The following is a 17698-nucleotide window of genomic DNA, read 5'->3' on the forward strand; positions in this document are numbered from 1 at the left end:
ATTCTTATCAATTTATCCCAAGGAAATAAATTACTCAAGGTTTCACTATAGTGATTATCTAAAGTGCCAAAGAGTTAGACAGGCTGTACATTGTTAAAAGTGGTTCATAAATGATGGTACATTAATGTCATCAAATATTAAGTATCATTATAATTGTAAGGCTTTATTATGGAGTGGAAAATTCTGACACCTTATGTAAATGCAGTCTCCCAAGTGAAAATTAAGTCACATAAGTGAAACATAAACTAAATACACAAATAAGGTAAAACATTTGCCTAATTACAGTATATAGGTAACTCAAAAATACTTTGTTGAGTTTAACAAATATATGTAAAATATATGCTAACTTCAGGTCCAGGGAAAATTTACTTTGCCATAGTTAACAAGCTATTGATCAAACCCTCTTTTATTTGTAGTTAATTTTTTTTAAATTTCTTTGGAATTTATAAGCTTTCCTAATATGTGTGTGCACATGTGTGGATACACATTTGCCAGTCCTGGACTTGAACTCAGGACTTGAGTGCTGTCGCTGGGCTTTTTACTCAATGCTAGTGCTCTACCACTTGAGCCACAGCACCACTTCTGGCTTTTTGGTAATTAGTTGGAGTTAAGAGTCTCATGGATTTTCCTTTTTGAGCTGACTTGGAGCCATCATCCTTATATCTCAGCTTCTTGAGTAAAATTATAGGTGTAAGCCACCAGTGTCTGCGCATTCCTAAATATTAACGAAGTCCACTAAAGGAAATGGAAAAGTACCAGTAAATATATATGTCAGGCAAACATATGTCAGCAAGATCAATATCTATTGAATCTATCTAAAATAGACTGTGGTATCTAGCAATTTAGTTTAAGGACTCATCAAAGAATTAAAAAAAAAAAAAAACAAATCCATTCAACGTATAAGCAATAAACAGATCACATGCTCCTTAAATTAAAATACTTAGTGGCCACCATAATAATCAGTTTAATAACATGGTAAGTTTTACTAGTCAAAGCTAACTCCATGCTATTTGTGGTTTTATACCACGGCTGGTGCTCTCTCTCTCTCTCTCGTTCTCTCTCTCTTTCTCCTTCTCCCAACTCTAAAGGATTAGGGGCAACTTTTCCCTCTTGGGATTCTCAACATAGGTGGATGCTCAAGTCTCAATGGGCAGTTTAAATGCTTAAATGCTCAAGTCCGAATGGGCAGCCGGGCAAGGCAGAAGGCGTAGCTTCCATGAGGCGTGAGTACATGCGCTTGTATCATTTCCCATGCTTCTATCCAAGAACATGCTGTATTGAAGCACTGCTTCTGAATGCATCTATTATGCCTATCGCCACTGACTTATCCCACTCAGTCTTAACACTGGCTCAATTCACCTCCCTTGGCTACAATCAGGACATCAACTCGGGTGGAGGCTCTTAAGTAACTTTATGAGTTGGCTTCACCGAGGTGGCTCCTCAGGTGTGGTTCATGCACCACACCCTCCTAACTGACAATCTTTGTCAACAAATTTTCAACTCGCGTTAGCCCATTGGCTGGACGAAAAACAAACTGACCGAATCTGCCTGGGAGAGGTCCGCACTCTTCCGTCAGAAGAGGCTACAGATGGGTCCACCTTTGTGAACAGCAGCTACCCTGAAGGGTCAAAGTGCAGATGCCCTCACGTTAACCAGCTTTGTGCTCTAAAATGATCACTTTTCTTTTTTTCCCATTTAAAATACTGGCCAGAAGCAGGGAGTTGATGGCCCCTGCCTATAATCCTAGGTATTCAGAAATGCCATTAAGACTCTTACTTCTAGTTAACCAGCAAGAAGCTGAAAATGGAACTTTGACTCAAATGATAAAGCAACAGCCTTGAACAAAAACAAGGGAAAGAACATGAGGCCCTGGGTTCAAGCTTTACTGTCGGTACAATACATATTATACATACATGCATACATACACACACACAGGCCAGTAGAGATTTTTAGAAATTACTTCTTTTAGTTCTTTAAGAAAATACACACTGGGCTGGGAAGGTGGCTCAGTGGTAGAGTGCTTGCCTTGCATGCATGAGTACCACATAAGCAGAAAAAGCTGGAAGTGGCTCTGTGGCTCAAGTGGTAGAGCACTAGCCTTGAGCTGAAGAGGTGAGGGACAGTGCCCAGGGCCAGAGTTCAGGCATTGCGACTGGCAAAAAAAAAAACAAAAAAACAAAAAAAACCACTTATTAAGAAAAATTGGCTTATTTTTTGTAGAATGTGATGTATATCAAATAAAGGTATTATTGTTATAAATTTGACAGCTTTTATTCTTGTCTTCAAAGACCCCACAGTGTTGGATATAGTACATGCATGTACATTATCACACACACATGCACAAAATCCAAATGCCATAAATAGACAAGCAGACAAAAGAACTAAGAACACAGTTTGCTAAGGTGCTTGCACATGCTCAGTGTAAATAATACATTCACTTCTGTCACTTCTTCTTTGTCCCCAATCCTTGCCATTCCACCATATTTCTTCCCAGCACAGTGAGTTGGGAAAAGAAGGGAAGGAAGTGATTAGAAGGGTCTGGTAGCTCTAGAAGGGTCTGGGTAGCTCTGGAAGGTTCTAGCACTCCACCCGTGGCAGAGGGAGCAGAGCAGGGATGGGCTCCTGGGCTAGGTGAGGCATGTGTGCAGGTATGTGCTGCTGGTGCTGTAACTATGTGGAAGCAAGGTTCTGCACAAGAAGCAACAGGCCCCAGGAGCGGTACCAACAGAACCTGTGCTTAGCAGGCACAGACATCTGTTGCCAAATGGATTATGTTAGGCCAAGATTAATCACCCTGGCATTTGGAATGACCTTAACAACACATTACTAGTTAGCAGTCTAAGACCAAGTGTAAAAGAATGAGCATACTGGGAAGGGATGTGAAGGGTAAACCAAAGGAGGAGGCTGCAATGCTTGGTAAGAAATGTACGCATTATCCTGCCCATGTAATTGTAACCCCTCTGTACAGTACGTTCACAAATAAAATTAAATTAAATTAAAAAAAAAAAGAATGAGCATGAAAACCCATAGAATTAAAATGCAGTTGCTAGACCCAAACACATAAAAACTTGAGTTCCTTTTAATGTGCGTGTATGTGTGTGTGTGTGTGTGTGTGTGTGTGTGTGTGCGCGTGCATGTGTGCACGTACCAGTCTTGGGTCTTGAACTCAGGGCCTGGGCCTGACCCTGAGCGTTTCTCCATTCAAGTCTACAACTTGAGCCACAGTTCCACTTCTGGCTTTTTCGGTAGTTTAATGAAGATACGAGTCTCACAAACGTTCCTGCCCCAGCTGGCTTCAAACTATAATCCTCAGATCTCAGCCTAAGTAGCTAGGATTACAGGTGTGAACCATAGGACCAAATCTCCTCTGAATTTTTAAGCTAACTATCTGAGACTTTGCTTCAAAGACATTTTCCCCTCTGCTCTTATTCCAGAGAAGAGGTGTTTTTTTTTCTTCATGTTTAAATACATTGTGATTGTTGGGTTTATGATCCACACTTTATCTCTATTGAGCCCAAGAAGGAACTTTCAGATTACACAAATTAGGTAAATCCTTTCAGTTCCAAATTATCCATCAGAGCAAAATCCCTGTCTTAAGCCTAACACCTCTGCCCCCACTTTTGCAGAACCTGTAACACAGGTTTTTAATTGTGGCCTGATGAAAATCCACTCTCTTTTCTTAAAACTTTTTTCTAACAATAACAACAAAAAACCAAACAAACATTCATCCTGACCTATATACCCAGCCAAGGGCTCACAGCTGAGATTCAGAAAGGACAAACGATAAATAGGGGGTAGTGTTACAGTATTTTATCTGGAAAAATAACCAACTACATCATTGTGTTTTCTAAATCCAAACTCTTGTGCAATGTCACTTGGGGACAGGGTAAAGTCAAGGTCATTCACAATAAAGGTCAAAGTAGTTAAAAGTGACTTGTGGGCAATGTTCAGTGTTGTACTTGTTCTACCGTTTAACAGCCACAACCTGACATTTCCATCCACAGGAAAGAAACAAGACTCCAGAGTTCAAGCCACACACACACAAAACACCAAGGTCAAAATAATGTTGAAAACAATTCAACAACTAGTGCATCTGTTCTATTAATTATTGGTAGACCCTAAGTAAAATACTTTTTTTTTTTCTGTTTCAGAACTCAAAGAAGATAAAGAAATTCTTTGGATTGAGGTAGGAGTTGCTAAGAATAAAGAAATGCCAAAAGTAGATGCAATGTTTCCCTGTAGAATCAGAGTCATCAGGCAATACTAACTTTTAAATTACAGAAATGTCTCTGAGAATATTGTGGCTGAGAGACCACTCAATGATCCGTGATCAGGCTACTTTAAGCTAAGACCTCTCCCTGCTACAAAGACAATTTACACATCTGCAGGTCCAGGTCAGCCAACCATGTCTGAATTGCAAACACTTGGACACCAGACTTTATTGGTCAGGATTTCATGATATAGACACCTAATCCCACCCAAATTAAAGTGTAGGAGTGAGGAGAAGAATGTGGAAATAACCTCATATGGACACTGTCATGACAGCAGAAGCAGAAGGAAAAAACCTGAAGGCTCCAGAAACTAGATATAACCTTCACAGGCACCGGCTACCCCACCCCCGGTGACCTTCCTAACAGCACATTCAGCAAGAACTCAGCCATGAAATTCATCATCCCTTCACCTCTCAAGAGCGCCACACACTGGAGAACACACCAGCCAAACCACAGCAAACCCACACAATAAAAACAACTACCTATACTAATAGTCATGGATAGAAATGAATGAATGGATGAGAAGGGCCCACTCTTCCGTACAAGATTCCACTTAATATACAAGAAGAGAGGGAGATATGAAATCACTATTAGATAGGTAGTGCAGTAAGTAGTTAAGTACTGGTAGGGGAAAAATAAAGGAGGGGGTAACAATGCTCGATAAGAAATGGACTCATTACCTTGCTCATGTAACTGAAACCCCTCTGTACAGTATCTTTACAATAATACACACACACACACACACACACACATATAGAACAAAAAAGTAGTTAACTACTACGAGGAATTATTCACCAATTGCTATTGAAGTCCATGAGCAACATTTGAAGAGGAATAAAGTATTTGCAAAGTGTCAAACTATCTCCCTGCATGCACTGTCCTTTCTCATGCTAGGTAAATTGTTCGATTAGGTCTTGTGCGTTTGCCTGGAGCCAGCCTCAGATTGTGCTCCTCCAACCAAGGCCTTATGTTTAACAGAGATTACAGATATGACCCACCACCTCTAGCTTGTCTGTTGAGATGGGAGGGGAGTCTTGTTAACCTTTTGTCAAGGTTGGCCTTGAACTGTACTCTTTATCTCTCCACCTAAGTAGCTGGGATGAAAGGCATGAGCCACCGTGCCTGCCTCAAAAGCTTTCTAAAACAGATGGAAGAGGAAAACAACTGTGGTTACTTTTGGTCCTCATTTCCACGTGGCTTTCTTTCCTTGGTGGCAGCATGCAAAGGCTTCTTCTCTGCTCATAATAACACAGAAAAGTGTCAGACTTGAGGATCAGGCATACACAAGATCAGAGTACAGAGGGCAAATTCCTCGTGTGATCCTTCTTGGAGGATGCAAAGGAGAGAAGACTGGGTGTTCACTGAGTCTGTCAGCAAGCAAGAACTCTTTCAGCCTAAATTCCAAGGTTAGAGAGTGAATGCCAGCAAGGTGTGGAGGGACACTGGAAGGTATGCTGGAGGTAGGGAGAGAATAGGGGGTGGGGGAGAGGGAGGAGCAAGATGCACATATATGCTACAGCCACGGGCTCTCTCAGCCAGCACTGTTAAGATGGGCCAATGATTCAGTTTAAATGCCCTGTTTGCCAGGCCCCAAGCCCTTCACTGTGGACTTTCTATTTCAGTGATATCCATTGTCATATAGTATAGGAATAAAGTGAATTGGATACACCTTTCTGTTTTTCCCTGTTCTCAAGGACTTACTCAATGAGATGCTCCTATGGTTCCAAATCAACCCAGGCAGAAATTCTTCAAGATTCCACCACAATAGAAAAAGAAAAGAAAGGAAGGGAAAGGAAGAAAGAGAGGAAGGAAGAAGGAAGGGAGGGAGGGAGAGAAGGAAGGAAGGAAGGAAGGAAGGAAGGAAGGAAGGAAGGAAGGAAAGGAGGAAGGAAAGAAGGGAGGAAGGGAGGGAGGGAGGGAGGGAGGGAGGGAGGGAGGAAGCAAGCAAGCAAGCAAGCAAGCAAGCAAGCAAGCAAGCAAGCAAGCAAGCAAGCAAGCAAGCAAGCAAGCTAGATATAGTGACACATTTTTAGTCATCCCAGCTACCATGGGAAGCCTGAAATAGACAGATCTATCACAATTCTAACAGAAAAAAAAAAGAGAGAGATCCATACAAAACTATTGCAAGGGCTCCAAAACCATATTGAAAGTTGAAAAGTTCAGAAAAAGAGAACAGAGCTGAAGTATTCACACTTTCCAGCTTCAAAACGCACTCAGGGAACTATTAAAACGCAGCGATGAGCCAGGCACTGGTGGCTCGTGCCTGTCACCTTCGCTATTCAGGAGGCTGAGATCTGGAGTTTATGATTTAAAGCCAGACTCATAGGCAAAAGTCTGGGGGACTCCCCTCTCTAACCGGAAAAATGATGGGCTGAAGGCATGGCTCAAGTGGTAAAGGCCCAGACATAGTATTTATTTAGTATAGTATTTAGTACAGTATGTATTTAGTATAGTATTTATTTAGTATAGTATTTAGATTTATATAGTATTTATTTAGTATAATATTTAGTATAGTATTTATTTAGTATAGTATTTAGATAGTATAGTATTTAGATAGTATTTATTTAGTATTTAGTAAGGATATTAGTATTTCTCTAAAGGAAATATACAAATAATAATCACATGAAAAAGATGATAAATGCCAGGAGTCATTACAGAAATATAAATAAAAGCTACAACAAAATAATATGTAGTAGCCACAAAGATAATGACCATAATTTTTTAAGGAAAATAAGTATTCAAGGGTGCACAGAAATGGGAACTTTGTACATTGCATGGGAGAATAAAAATGTTCTAGCCACTTTGGAAAACAGCTTGGCAGATTGAAAAGGCAGTTTTTCAAATGTCTTAAAACCAAGTTATGTGGCTCAGTGGTAGAGCGCTTGCCTTGCATGCATGAAGCCCTTGGTTTGATTCCTCAGCACCACATAAACAGAAAAGGCTGGACATAGCGCTGTGGCTCAAGTGGTAGAGCGCTAGACTTGAGCAAAAGCAGCTCAGGGACAATGCCCAGGCCCAAGTTCAAGCCCTAGAACTGGCAAAACAAATTATTTTGCACAAAGGAAGGGTGATATGAAATATTCACATATCTCTACTTTAAAAAATTTTTTTGTTTGGTAAGAAGTCACTATCAATAGAAAGTAATTCACCCATAAAAGAAACCATTTCTATGTTACAGAAGGACAAGATAATGAAGGGCAGCTCAAAGAAAAACTTCTCTTTAGTTCTGTGTCATTATTAAAAATTAGTCATGCTATTTTTAAACATTCTAGAAACTAACCATCAAAACACCACTCAACCATTTAGTATTCAAATTTTTCCGTAGTTTTGGATCAAAGTTTAGAGAAATTTTAAAAACAATCATAAATTCTCCGTTTCATGGTATCTCCAAATATTCCACAATCACAAACCAACTTAACAATTTAATATCTAGCAGTACTTCTGGCTAACTTTAATCGTTGGGCAGGGCTGGTTTCCATCTTGAAATGCAAATTCTATGGTTTAGGTGGAGGATTTAGAGACTTATAAAGTCCAAAAAGAAATCATAACTCCGACATTTTAATCATCCATCCTCCGGGCTGATGATTTACTCCCTAATTCCCACCAGAAAAATGAATAAAGTTTTGAAGAATGAGTTAATCTCAATGTAAATCTCCAGCCAGCCTCTGTCAATCATGTTAGCCTTTTCCCCCTAGTTAGCCTTTTCCCACTTCCTGCCAGAAAACTACACTGTGATTTAATTGCTTTGTGACTTCACCGTTTATTAAGAGGCAGAAAAACATAAAGAGCTAAAACAAGGAGATAAGCCCATTGCCGTAAATTGTCCTTTTCAGCGATGAAACTTGCCTCTTAGTGTAATAAGGTAGGCACTGGGAAATGCCCCCCAACAAGTGCAATCTGCCCAACTCCCCGGACCTTACAAATCTCTGGGCTGCAGCACCATCCATCAGAGCCCAGAGCACTCAAGTGAACACTTTGGAAAGCCAGTGTGAAGGGCACGGCCAGGGGTCATTCATCCTCCAATCTCACTTACCCCACACTTGGCTTTCATTCTCACGGAGCAAGAAAACCCAGAGAAGAACCACCAGAGACAAAAGGAGGAGAAATTGTATGACCTGACAACACCCGATCTGCTCAGAAATCAAACTATGTGAAGTCAGTGAAAACATTCTAGCCAATGTTCACCTACCAGCAGCACCCCTTTCCCACCCACCCACTTCTGGTACAAGTGCCCCCCCCCTCCTTTTTTCCCCTCTGTAGTGAGCTAAGAGTCATGATCAGATTATACCACATTCCAGAATGTGCCCCAGAGGCCCCCTGCCCTCTAGAAGACTCCATCTAGTGAGATGCAAAAACCAAGGAGTTTGATGTTTTAAAGCCCTGGGAACACATCAGTTGGTGGCTTCTCTCTGAGGCTGCCAGCCAAGAAACAAAGGCTTCGAGTGTTTTCCAAGCCACCACTGATGTCAAGAAGAAAGTTAGTTTGATGCTATCTTGAAAACCATGCGAGAACATAGGTAGGAGTTTGTGTCAGTTTGTGTGTGTGTGTGTGTGTGAGAGAGAGAGAGAGAGAGAGAGAGAATATGTGTGTAGAAGTGTATAACAGTGTATGTATATAAGTGTGTGAGTGTATGTGTGAGCATGTGTGCAAAATGCCCGCAGATGTGGGAAGTTTCAAAAGAATATACAAGAACGCAGGCATGGATTGTAATTAAGGAAGGACGTCAGGAGGTGGAATGTATTTAGCAATGGATCTATATTACTTTTTCTTTTCTTTTTTAGGTCCTCGACCGAGACTCAAACTTGATACCTGTTGCTTTTGCACCTTGGCTGGTGATCTACCAAAGGAGCCACGCCTCCAACCCTAAGGACATGTATTACTTTTGCCACCCACCTTAATAGTAAAAGTTAAAATATGGAGGACAGTAGGCAATATTTTCCAAATCAAATACTCATGGCACATGGTTACCAACACAATGCTGTTCCACAGCTAGGAGCGAGAAATGTCTGAAGGAAAAAGGCCTTCAGTCATCAGGTGGCTGATGTTTTCAGTTCCAGTGACTTAGAAAATAAATGGTAGGCAGAATTATTGAAAACAACATTGTTTACAATACCTAGCATGGTAAGCAGCAATTAGAGACTGAGCCAGTGGTCAGCTGTCTGTTCTCTTAGAAGCCAAGGCTCAGCTGGATGACCCCAGGATTATCTCTTGTGACAATGGGTCAATATGCTCACCAGGAATTGGGCTCAAGTTTATGAATAGTTTCTGTACTGACATTTGGTAGAGGAGATTAACTAGGGAGAATACATAAATGGAAATCAATGTCACAGTCCCCAAGGACTAACTTGTGTCAGCCTCTGCTGAAAAATTAGGTCAGGCATGATTACTCCTGAAGCAGCGGTGAAGACTGCACTGTAAACATAGCCCGGGGGGGGGGGGGGATCTCAAAAAATAAGTCAGGTATGGGGTTGGTGGATGCCTGTAATCCCAGCTACCATGAGATTTAGGACAGTCCCAGACTAATATTTAGTTATTTGTATTATAGCTAAAGGGGGGGAAAAGGGTTGGAGCAGGGATTATGGGCATGTAGTAGAGTGTCTGCAGAGAGAGCTAGCTCAAGGCTCTAGTTCAAATCCTATACCATGGGGCGGGGGTGGGAGAGGAATAAATTGCAAAAATAGTGATTGGCTACTCAGTTGGGGAAAAATTAATTTCAATTTCTATCTCAAATCATATGTCAAGCTAAGATTCAAATACAACGTATTTACAAATATGAAAAGAAAACAGAAAACTGTGGTAAGAAAAAGTAGGAAAATTATTTCTGAGCAATCGTGTGGCTGGCATGTTGCTTTTCTTCACTCCTTCTATACACACTATACCCACTGCTCTGAGTTATAGGCTGGGGAAAACCAGAAATAAAAACAAGTGAATAAGACCTACAACTGGAGGGAAGGGATGACATTGTCCAAAAAGAAACATGCTCTTTCCCTGACTTATATAATTGTTACCTCTCTGTATAGTAACAATTTTAAAAAATTTAAAAAGAACCATAGCTGCATGCCACTAAGCACTCACAGGGAAAAAGGCATGAAGACCATGAGAAGTGAAATGTCTCAGGAAAGCACCCCATGGTGGGCCTGCAGAGAAAGCCTTCAGGACACTCAGAAGCAACAGCAGCTGAGGCTCGTGTGCACAGCTCTGTACAACTAACCCCCTTCCTCCTCCCTACCGTGAGGGAGGTGCCGTTATGAAGAGGACTCCAAGTTCACCAGCGAGGAAAGTAGCTTGCCTAATGGCACAGGGCTGGTGGACAGGAAGCCTAGGGGACCTCAAAGACTGGGCTCTGTTATCTTCCTCCAGAAGTGTCTCTCTGAGGAGTCAGCTTCCTCTGTGTGTGTGTGTGTGTGTGTGTGTGTGTGTGTGTGTGTGTGTGTGTGTGTGTGAGTGCACACCCACACCCTCCTCCCAAGCAAAGAAAGAGCACGTGCAGAACCCTGGGGTCAGAAGAGGTTAGCCCGTTCCCTGAACTGATGGGGAGGCTAAGGACTGGAACACAGTGTTCAAGGGCTGAGTAACAGGAGGTGGAGCTGGAGAGCAGGCACAGCTGGATCCCGGGCAGACAGGGGCGCGCGGGGATGCGTCACACCTAAATGAATGCGGTACTCTGCTATGTGAGGGGGAGGGCTGCCCCCCTCCCCCAGGGGAATCGGATGCCACCACCTCATTTTCTCATCAGTGTACACACACCCAAATCACGCGTCACCAATTGCTAGCGCAAATGTAAAAAGGCCTCTTTCAAGGTCAAGAACTACGAAAGCAATTTTTTTTTTAAGTATCTTTAAAAAAGATGTTTTAAAATTTACACTTGTAAATTAGAAACATAAAAAAGCAAACGGACCTCTAGAGAAATAGGCCCGGGAGGAAGAATACAAAAATCTACAACAGAAGTAGCATATGAGAAAAGTTCATCTGTCCATAAAACTCAACACTTTGCCCCACCCCTTTCAAATGTCCACTTCCTGGTACTTTAGTTTGTTAAATGTTGACTTTGTCTTTCTAAGGAATTATACTATTTTTAAAAATTGTTATATGTTTGTTGTTATTATAAAGGTGATGTACAGAGGGGTTACAGTTACATAAGTCAGGTAAAGAGAACATTTCTTTTTGGACAATGGCATTCCTTCCCTTGCTCTTTCCCAGTTTTTCCCTCCCAGGAATTACACTATTTGAGTTCTCCCTTGAATCTACTCCTTCCTTTCCCTATCTCCTTCCCTCCCTCACTTCCTTTCTTTCTTCCTTCTTTCCTTCCTTCCTTCCCAGTATTGAGGTTCAATCTTGCATGTTGTTGCATGTATGGGAAAAGAAACATCTTGCATATTGAAGGAAGAGTTTAAACAGGTTCAGACTTCAAGTAATATACACTAAAAAGTACTTCCTGATTTTATAATAAAAATATCTTACAGGCTAGCATAGATATCCAAGGAGAGATGTATTATAAAAACAGTACAGTCTTAGAATAAAATATTCATTCACCTTTCTTTTATTTTTCCCTTGGAGTTAGAATTGGGGATCTCATGGCTGGTTTACTTACTGGAGGCTGGCAGTCTACTATGCCATGCAACTAGCCTTGCTTTTAGCAGGTTAGTTAGAGTCTCACATACTTTTCTGCCTGGGTTAGCTTCAAACCACAATTCTCCAGATCTCAGCCTAAGTAACTAGGATTACAGGTGTGAGCCACTACAACCCAGCTTCCAACAAGCTTTAAAAAATTACACAGTAGCTGGGCCCACGTGGCTCATGCCTGTAACAGGAAGCCAGCCCAGCAGGAAATTCTCCAATTAACCACAAAAAGCCAGAAGGGGAGCTGTGGCTCAAAGGGTAGAATGCTAATCTTGAGCTCAAAAAAAGCTCCAGGACAGTCCAGGCTCTGAGTTCAAGCCCCAGGAACAGAAGAGAGAAAAACAAAAAAATCACACAGTTGTAGCTATTCATATGGGAAGAAGTTTACAATCTGTCAACATTAAAGGCAGGTGTTATATTTTTGTATTAAAAAAATCTTATTCAGGGCTGGGAAGGTGGCTCAGTGGTAGAGCGCTTGCCTTGCATGCCTCAGGCCCTGGGTTCGATTCCTCAGCACCACATAAGCAGAAAGAAAAAAGCCGGAAGTGGAGCTGTGGCTCAAGTTGTAGAGCGCTAGCCTTGAGCTGAAAAGCTGAGGGACAGCGCCCAGGCCCAGAGTTCAAGCCCCACGACCGGACCCCCCCCAAAAAAAAAATCTTATTCAGGCAATTATGCATAGAAAATATATACAGAAGAATATTAAGAGTGGTAACTTGAACATCATGTACTTATGCATTTTTAATGGGTCTCTTTCCTTATTGCTACAGCTTTCATTTTTCCTACAGCCAATACGCCCTACTTGTCACAATAAGCAAAGTTCTTAGGCAAAAATGAAAAACAAAAAACTAGCGTATCATAAAATGCACATGGAAACAAAAAAAAAAAAATCTCACTTATCTGCCCAGGAAAGCTCCACTGTCTTCCCACGTTTACCGCCTGACTCAACAAAAGCTTTTAGGACTAAACACTGAGGACTATCAATCCACTGACTCTGCCCCCATCTATACATCCATAGGTGGAGAATAGCATTGCCACAGAGGAAACTTAACTCTTGAGCAACAACCTGCCCCCTTCCCCTTGCCCCAGCCATCCTTCCACAGGCAGCCGACCAGTCTCCCCTTCCTGATCTGGCCAAAATATCCTCATGCTGCAAATATCTGGCCAACACACTGTTGGCCCCCTTCCAGAGAGGAGCTGCTGTGTCACAGATCCGTCCAGTGGAGCCCAGGGAAACAATACCTGTGCACTGTCTCCTGAGTCACAGCAGAGACCTCTGACAGCTGTCTCTAAATTCCTGGACCACTTCTGCGACAGATGTGCTAGAAGAGTTCCCCTTTCTAGGTCTAAGACCCAAACTGATGCTCTACCTCTCTACAAATGTTTTCTTCTTTCTCTGTTTAGGACTTCTACTAAAGGCACTAACTCTACAGCCTTCGCAATGTTCCTTTCTACCTCTAACACACGGGTCTGTATTCTCCAGCTTTTTCTTCCCTCCTGGCTTAGAGAAAGCATTCTTCCTATCTCAAGCATTGATTTAAAAACAAAATAGTCTTTTCTTTTTTGGTACTGGAGATTGAACCTAGAACATCACACTTGCTAGACAAGCACTTTGCCGCTGAATTACATCCCAGCCTGCTCAGAAATGGATTTTTGAGTGCTCCCAATACAAAGAAATGTTTAAGGTGACCAATGCCTCCATCTGATCACTGTACATTATATACATGGACTGCAGGGTCACATAGGAATTATATCACCTTAACAAATGGAGTCCTCTTCCTCTGATCACTTTCTAAGCCCCATGAGCACTGAGATTCTAGACTCATAGTGTCTCTCCTTTCTGTATAATTTTCCCACCCATTCAGCTTTATTTTAACCAAGTGTCCTTGTCCAATTCAGCTGCACCTGCCATGTAGCATTTCCTTTCGCTCTTTCTTTCCCAGCACAATCTCTGGACCTGGCAACGCCATACCTCATCATTACACTAACAAAGCATCAAGAGTGAGGATAAAGGATGTACAAGTGGAAAGTGGCCATTTCCATGACCATAAAGTGAGCAAGTCCTTAATCCTCCATGTCAATTTCCTCCTCTGTAAAACCAGATTAATAGCATCTGCTCTACCTCCCTCACAGGTTCAGTGTGAGGATCAAATGAGGCTGTGTGTGGGAAACAGCCCTGGGAGCCATAAAGCTCTCTGATATCCTAGCTATTCCTGTCTTACGCTCTCTCTGTTGACCTTGACCTGGCCGTAGGCAAGGTTAGCTATTGTGGTCTTCAGGTTGGTCAGTTTATTACATTGTCCACATTTTAGGGTCTGCTGTGACTTCAATATGATCCCATTTCATCCATTATGGGAATAATCATATTTCATTCCAAACAAGCCTACCTTCTGCTGTTTAATTACATGAGCACAGACTTCTGGAAGATAGTAGTAGCCAGAAATGAAAGATCCTGTACCAACAAGTACCATATGAGAGGTTTCATTATTATATATCTCCATCTTACTGCTAGAGAAACTGAGGCACAGCAGCGTAGACATGATTTGAACTCGGGCATCTCATTCTAGAACCCATGCCCTTACACATGGTCTCACAACTTCTTTAGTGACAGAGTGGGTTTGAGATGGATAGAGAAAAACACATGAAGAGGTTATAGCCACCAGTGTATGGGTGGCAGGGAATAATGTGGATCTGATCAAGAACATGGAAACTCTTTCAAAACAAATAGCATCATTATTGAGATGGCTAATTCCAGACGCCACTTGGAGCTAAGAACCAACAGACACTTCTCTGTCCCGTGGTACCACATAGCAGAATGCATAGAAACCCATAAGCGAGAGTCCTATTGACCCAGCAATGCCAGTTGTGGTAGCAATTCATCCTAGAGAAATAAGCATGGATGCCTACAAGGCAAGTTTAAAGAAGTACAGAGAAGCATTGGCAATGTCAGATATAAAAGACAGGGTAGAGAAACCAGTCCTGGCATATCTATAACCATTATGTCTTCATGTAAAATGATAATGCAATTTTACAAAGGGAATTAGTATTTTGTTAATGAAAAAAAAGAATAATTTATTGATGTGGAATTCAGTGTCTGCCAAGTTCACGTTCTCGTGGGTTTACTAGCTGTGTGAGCATGGCAAATCATTTAATTTTTCTGATTCTTAGTTTTCTCCTATGCAAACGGGGGTCAAAATACCAACTTCAAAAGGGCTAAGTGAATTAATAAAGTAATATATATAAAGTGACTGGTACAGAGCCAGAGACAGGGTATGCATGTGATAGTAATCATTTGTAAAAAAAAATGCAGTAAATTATTATACATGCACACACATCCTACACAAACTACAAAACCAAGAAAAATAATGCAGTGAAATTTGAACATCGATTCTTTCTGGAAGTGGAGAAAGAAACCATTTTGTTCTTTTAAAGTATCTGCTTTTTTTTAAGACTTTGTTTGAAAAAAGACAGCAGCAATATTTAACTATCAAAAACTATCAAGTGACCTAAAAAAAAGACCCCCCCTTTGATCTATTAAAGTTTCCTACTGGGGCTGGGAAGGTGGCTAAGTGGTAGAGCGCTTGCCTTGCATGCCTGAGGCCCTGGGTTTGATTCTTCAGCACCACATAAGCAAAAAGAAAAAAAAGCAAGAAGTGGCGCTGTGGCTCAAGTGGTAGAGCGCTAGCCTTGAGCTGAAGAGCTGAGGGACAGCGCCCAGGCCCAGAGTTCAGGCCCGACGACCGGACCCTCCCCCCCCCCCCAAAAAAAAAGTTTCCTACTGTCATCTAGACTATGCATATTGTGTTTATGGAAACAAACTACTTTTATGGATTTAATCTGAAGAGTAATACATCCTACCTTCATTCTTTAGAGTAAAAAAAAAAAACTGCTCTAATTTCACCTCGTAAAAGTCTTTTCTGCACTCTTATATCTTTGCAGATTCAGGTCACCCTGAGTGAAAAAAAAAACAAAAAGTAGGGGAAGAGAATGGATGCATATCGTTGAACTCAAAATTAAAGGAGGCAAACACCACGACTTCATGATGGTGAAGGGTAAAAGCACACACATTACCTTAATTGTGTTCGGTCAGAAATCACTGCAGTAAGTATTTCAGCTCCGTGGACAATTTCCTCGTGTGGTCAACAGATGGAAGTAACTGAATAGTCTTGCTGTATTCCCATAGAGGGCCAGTCATTCTGAAAGCAAAAAGGAATCTTGTTGAGGGAAATGTGATGGTCTACACTCCTTTCCTCAGACACACTGTAGAAGGGAAGCCATTATCAGAGACAGACAAGCATTTTAGAAATCAAAGCACAGCTTGGCCACTTTTCTTCTTAGAGGCCAGGCCAGGCAGGCCAGAATAAAACAGAACCAAGGGCATTGCAGACAGCAGTGTCTGTTTTAGGTAAAAGCTAATTGCCTGTATTCCTTTTTTTTTTAGCAACCCATTGTCATTTCCCAGAATAGCATTTGATCCTTCACAGCCCAAGTCACCTTATGCATACCACCCAATCTTCACATTTGACGGTAATATTTGTGAGGAAAAGCTGTCTTTTCTATCAAACTCTGTTGCTTAAAAGTCCCTGCTTTGACCTAGTGGCTAGGCTCTTGTAAAGAAAAAGTGGAACTGCTTAGGGATAAGGAAGGGTTTTTGAAACATAAGGTTTTGTCTTAAACGCGTTTCTTTTTGAGATGGAATTAAGACACACCTCAGATTGTTCTAGACAGAGCAGAGGGTGCGGTATATTTTGAGATTACTTATGTATTGTTAATATTATTTCAAAGTCACCTCATGTAAATACATTTCAGCCTATTCGCACTAGCCAATCACGAGCAGATTGTGAACCAGAACTCAACCAATCCGAGAAGAGGGGTGGGGCCTGAGGCACTATGTGAACAAGAACTCAATCAATCCAAGGAGAGGGGCGGGGCCTGCTGAACTAGGGATAGAGCAGCAGCCTTCCTGCTCCATATGCCAGTTTTGGCTGGTGGTAGGCCCTACTTTGCCTTGCTGAGATATTCCTTTATTTCCGTGTTTGTCATTGTGATGCCAATGGTTCTTGGAAAGCATATTTGTAACAGTGTATTCTCTGGTCTCCCTGGGCAAACCCTGTTGGATGGTATATAAACTGAGAATCCTATCTCTAAGGTTGACTGTAAGAGTAAAAACAGCAAGATCTTGTGCCTCTGCGAACACATGGCAGAAACTCACCAACATAAGTCATTTCCCTTCCATTTTACAGACACTATCAAATCTAGGGTGCTCCAGATGGGAACCTGCAAACCCAGCTTTCTCTCAGGTAGGAAAAGCCACGAGACTTTTATCTCCAATTAACCACCAGAAAACCCAAAGTGGCCTGTGATTCGGTGGCAGAGCGCTAACCTTGAGCAAAAGAGCTCAGGGACAGGGCCCAGGCCCTGCGTTTAAGCCCTACTGCCTACAAAAACTAAACCCAGCTTTCTTTTGTATCCAAACCCTCATTGCAGTGATCAAATATCAACTGTTCTTTCCGTTGATTTTCAGACGTTCTGAGATCTAGCATTACTCAGTTCTGCCAGTTTCCAAGAGGCACCTTTTGCTCTAGTCAGATTAGCTTGACCATTTGCCAAAGAACACACACTTGTCTGCCCTAGGTCGGCACCATATAATGAGATATGGGCTCTCTTGTTCTCTCCGGAGGCCCAGCTTGTATCTGCGGCCTCAGCGACGCCAAGCTCCCACACAATGTACCTCTCACTAACTTCCTGTAACACTACTTACTGCCTGAGTATTTGAAGTAAGCTTTTCACGGTGAATAGAGTAAGATTT

The 17698-nt window shown here is 41.8% G+C and overlaps 1 protein-coding gene across 3 annotated transcripts in view; it reads right to left on the reverse strand.

The window, feature by feature from the left end:
- The window catches only part of Kank1 (KN motif and ankyrin repeat domains 1), a 183280-nt gene that overhangs the window by 102886 nt on the left and 62696 nt on the right, over window positions 1–17698 (reverse strand). For all 3 annotated transcript variants that reach the window (XM_042699354.1, XM_042699352.1, XM_042699353.1), the window contains exon 2: window positions 15961–16085. The gene's annotated coding sequence lies outside the window, so the exon portion shown is untranslated. The remainder of the gene's footprint in view (window positions 1–15960; window positions 16086–17698) is intronic.

The sequence above is a fragment of the Dipodomys spectabilis genome, unplaced genomic scaffold (genome assembly GCF_019054845.1).
Source record: "Dipodomys spectabilis isolate Male_0828 unplaced genomic scaffold, ASM1905484v1 ptg000241l, whole genome shotgun sequence".
NCBI classification, from domain to species: Eukaryota; Metazoa; Chordata; class Mammalia; order Rodentia; family Heteromyidae; genus Dipodomys; species Dipodomys spectabilis.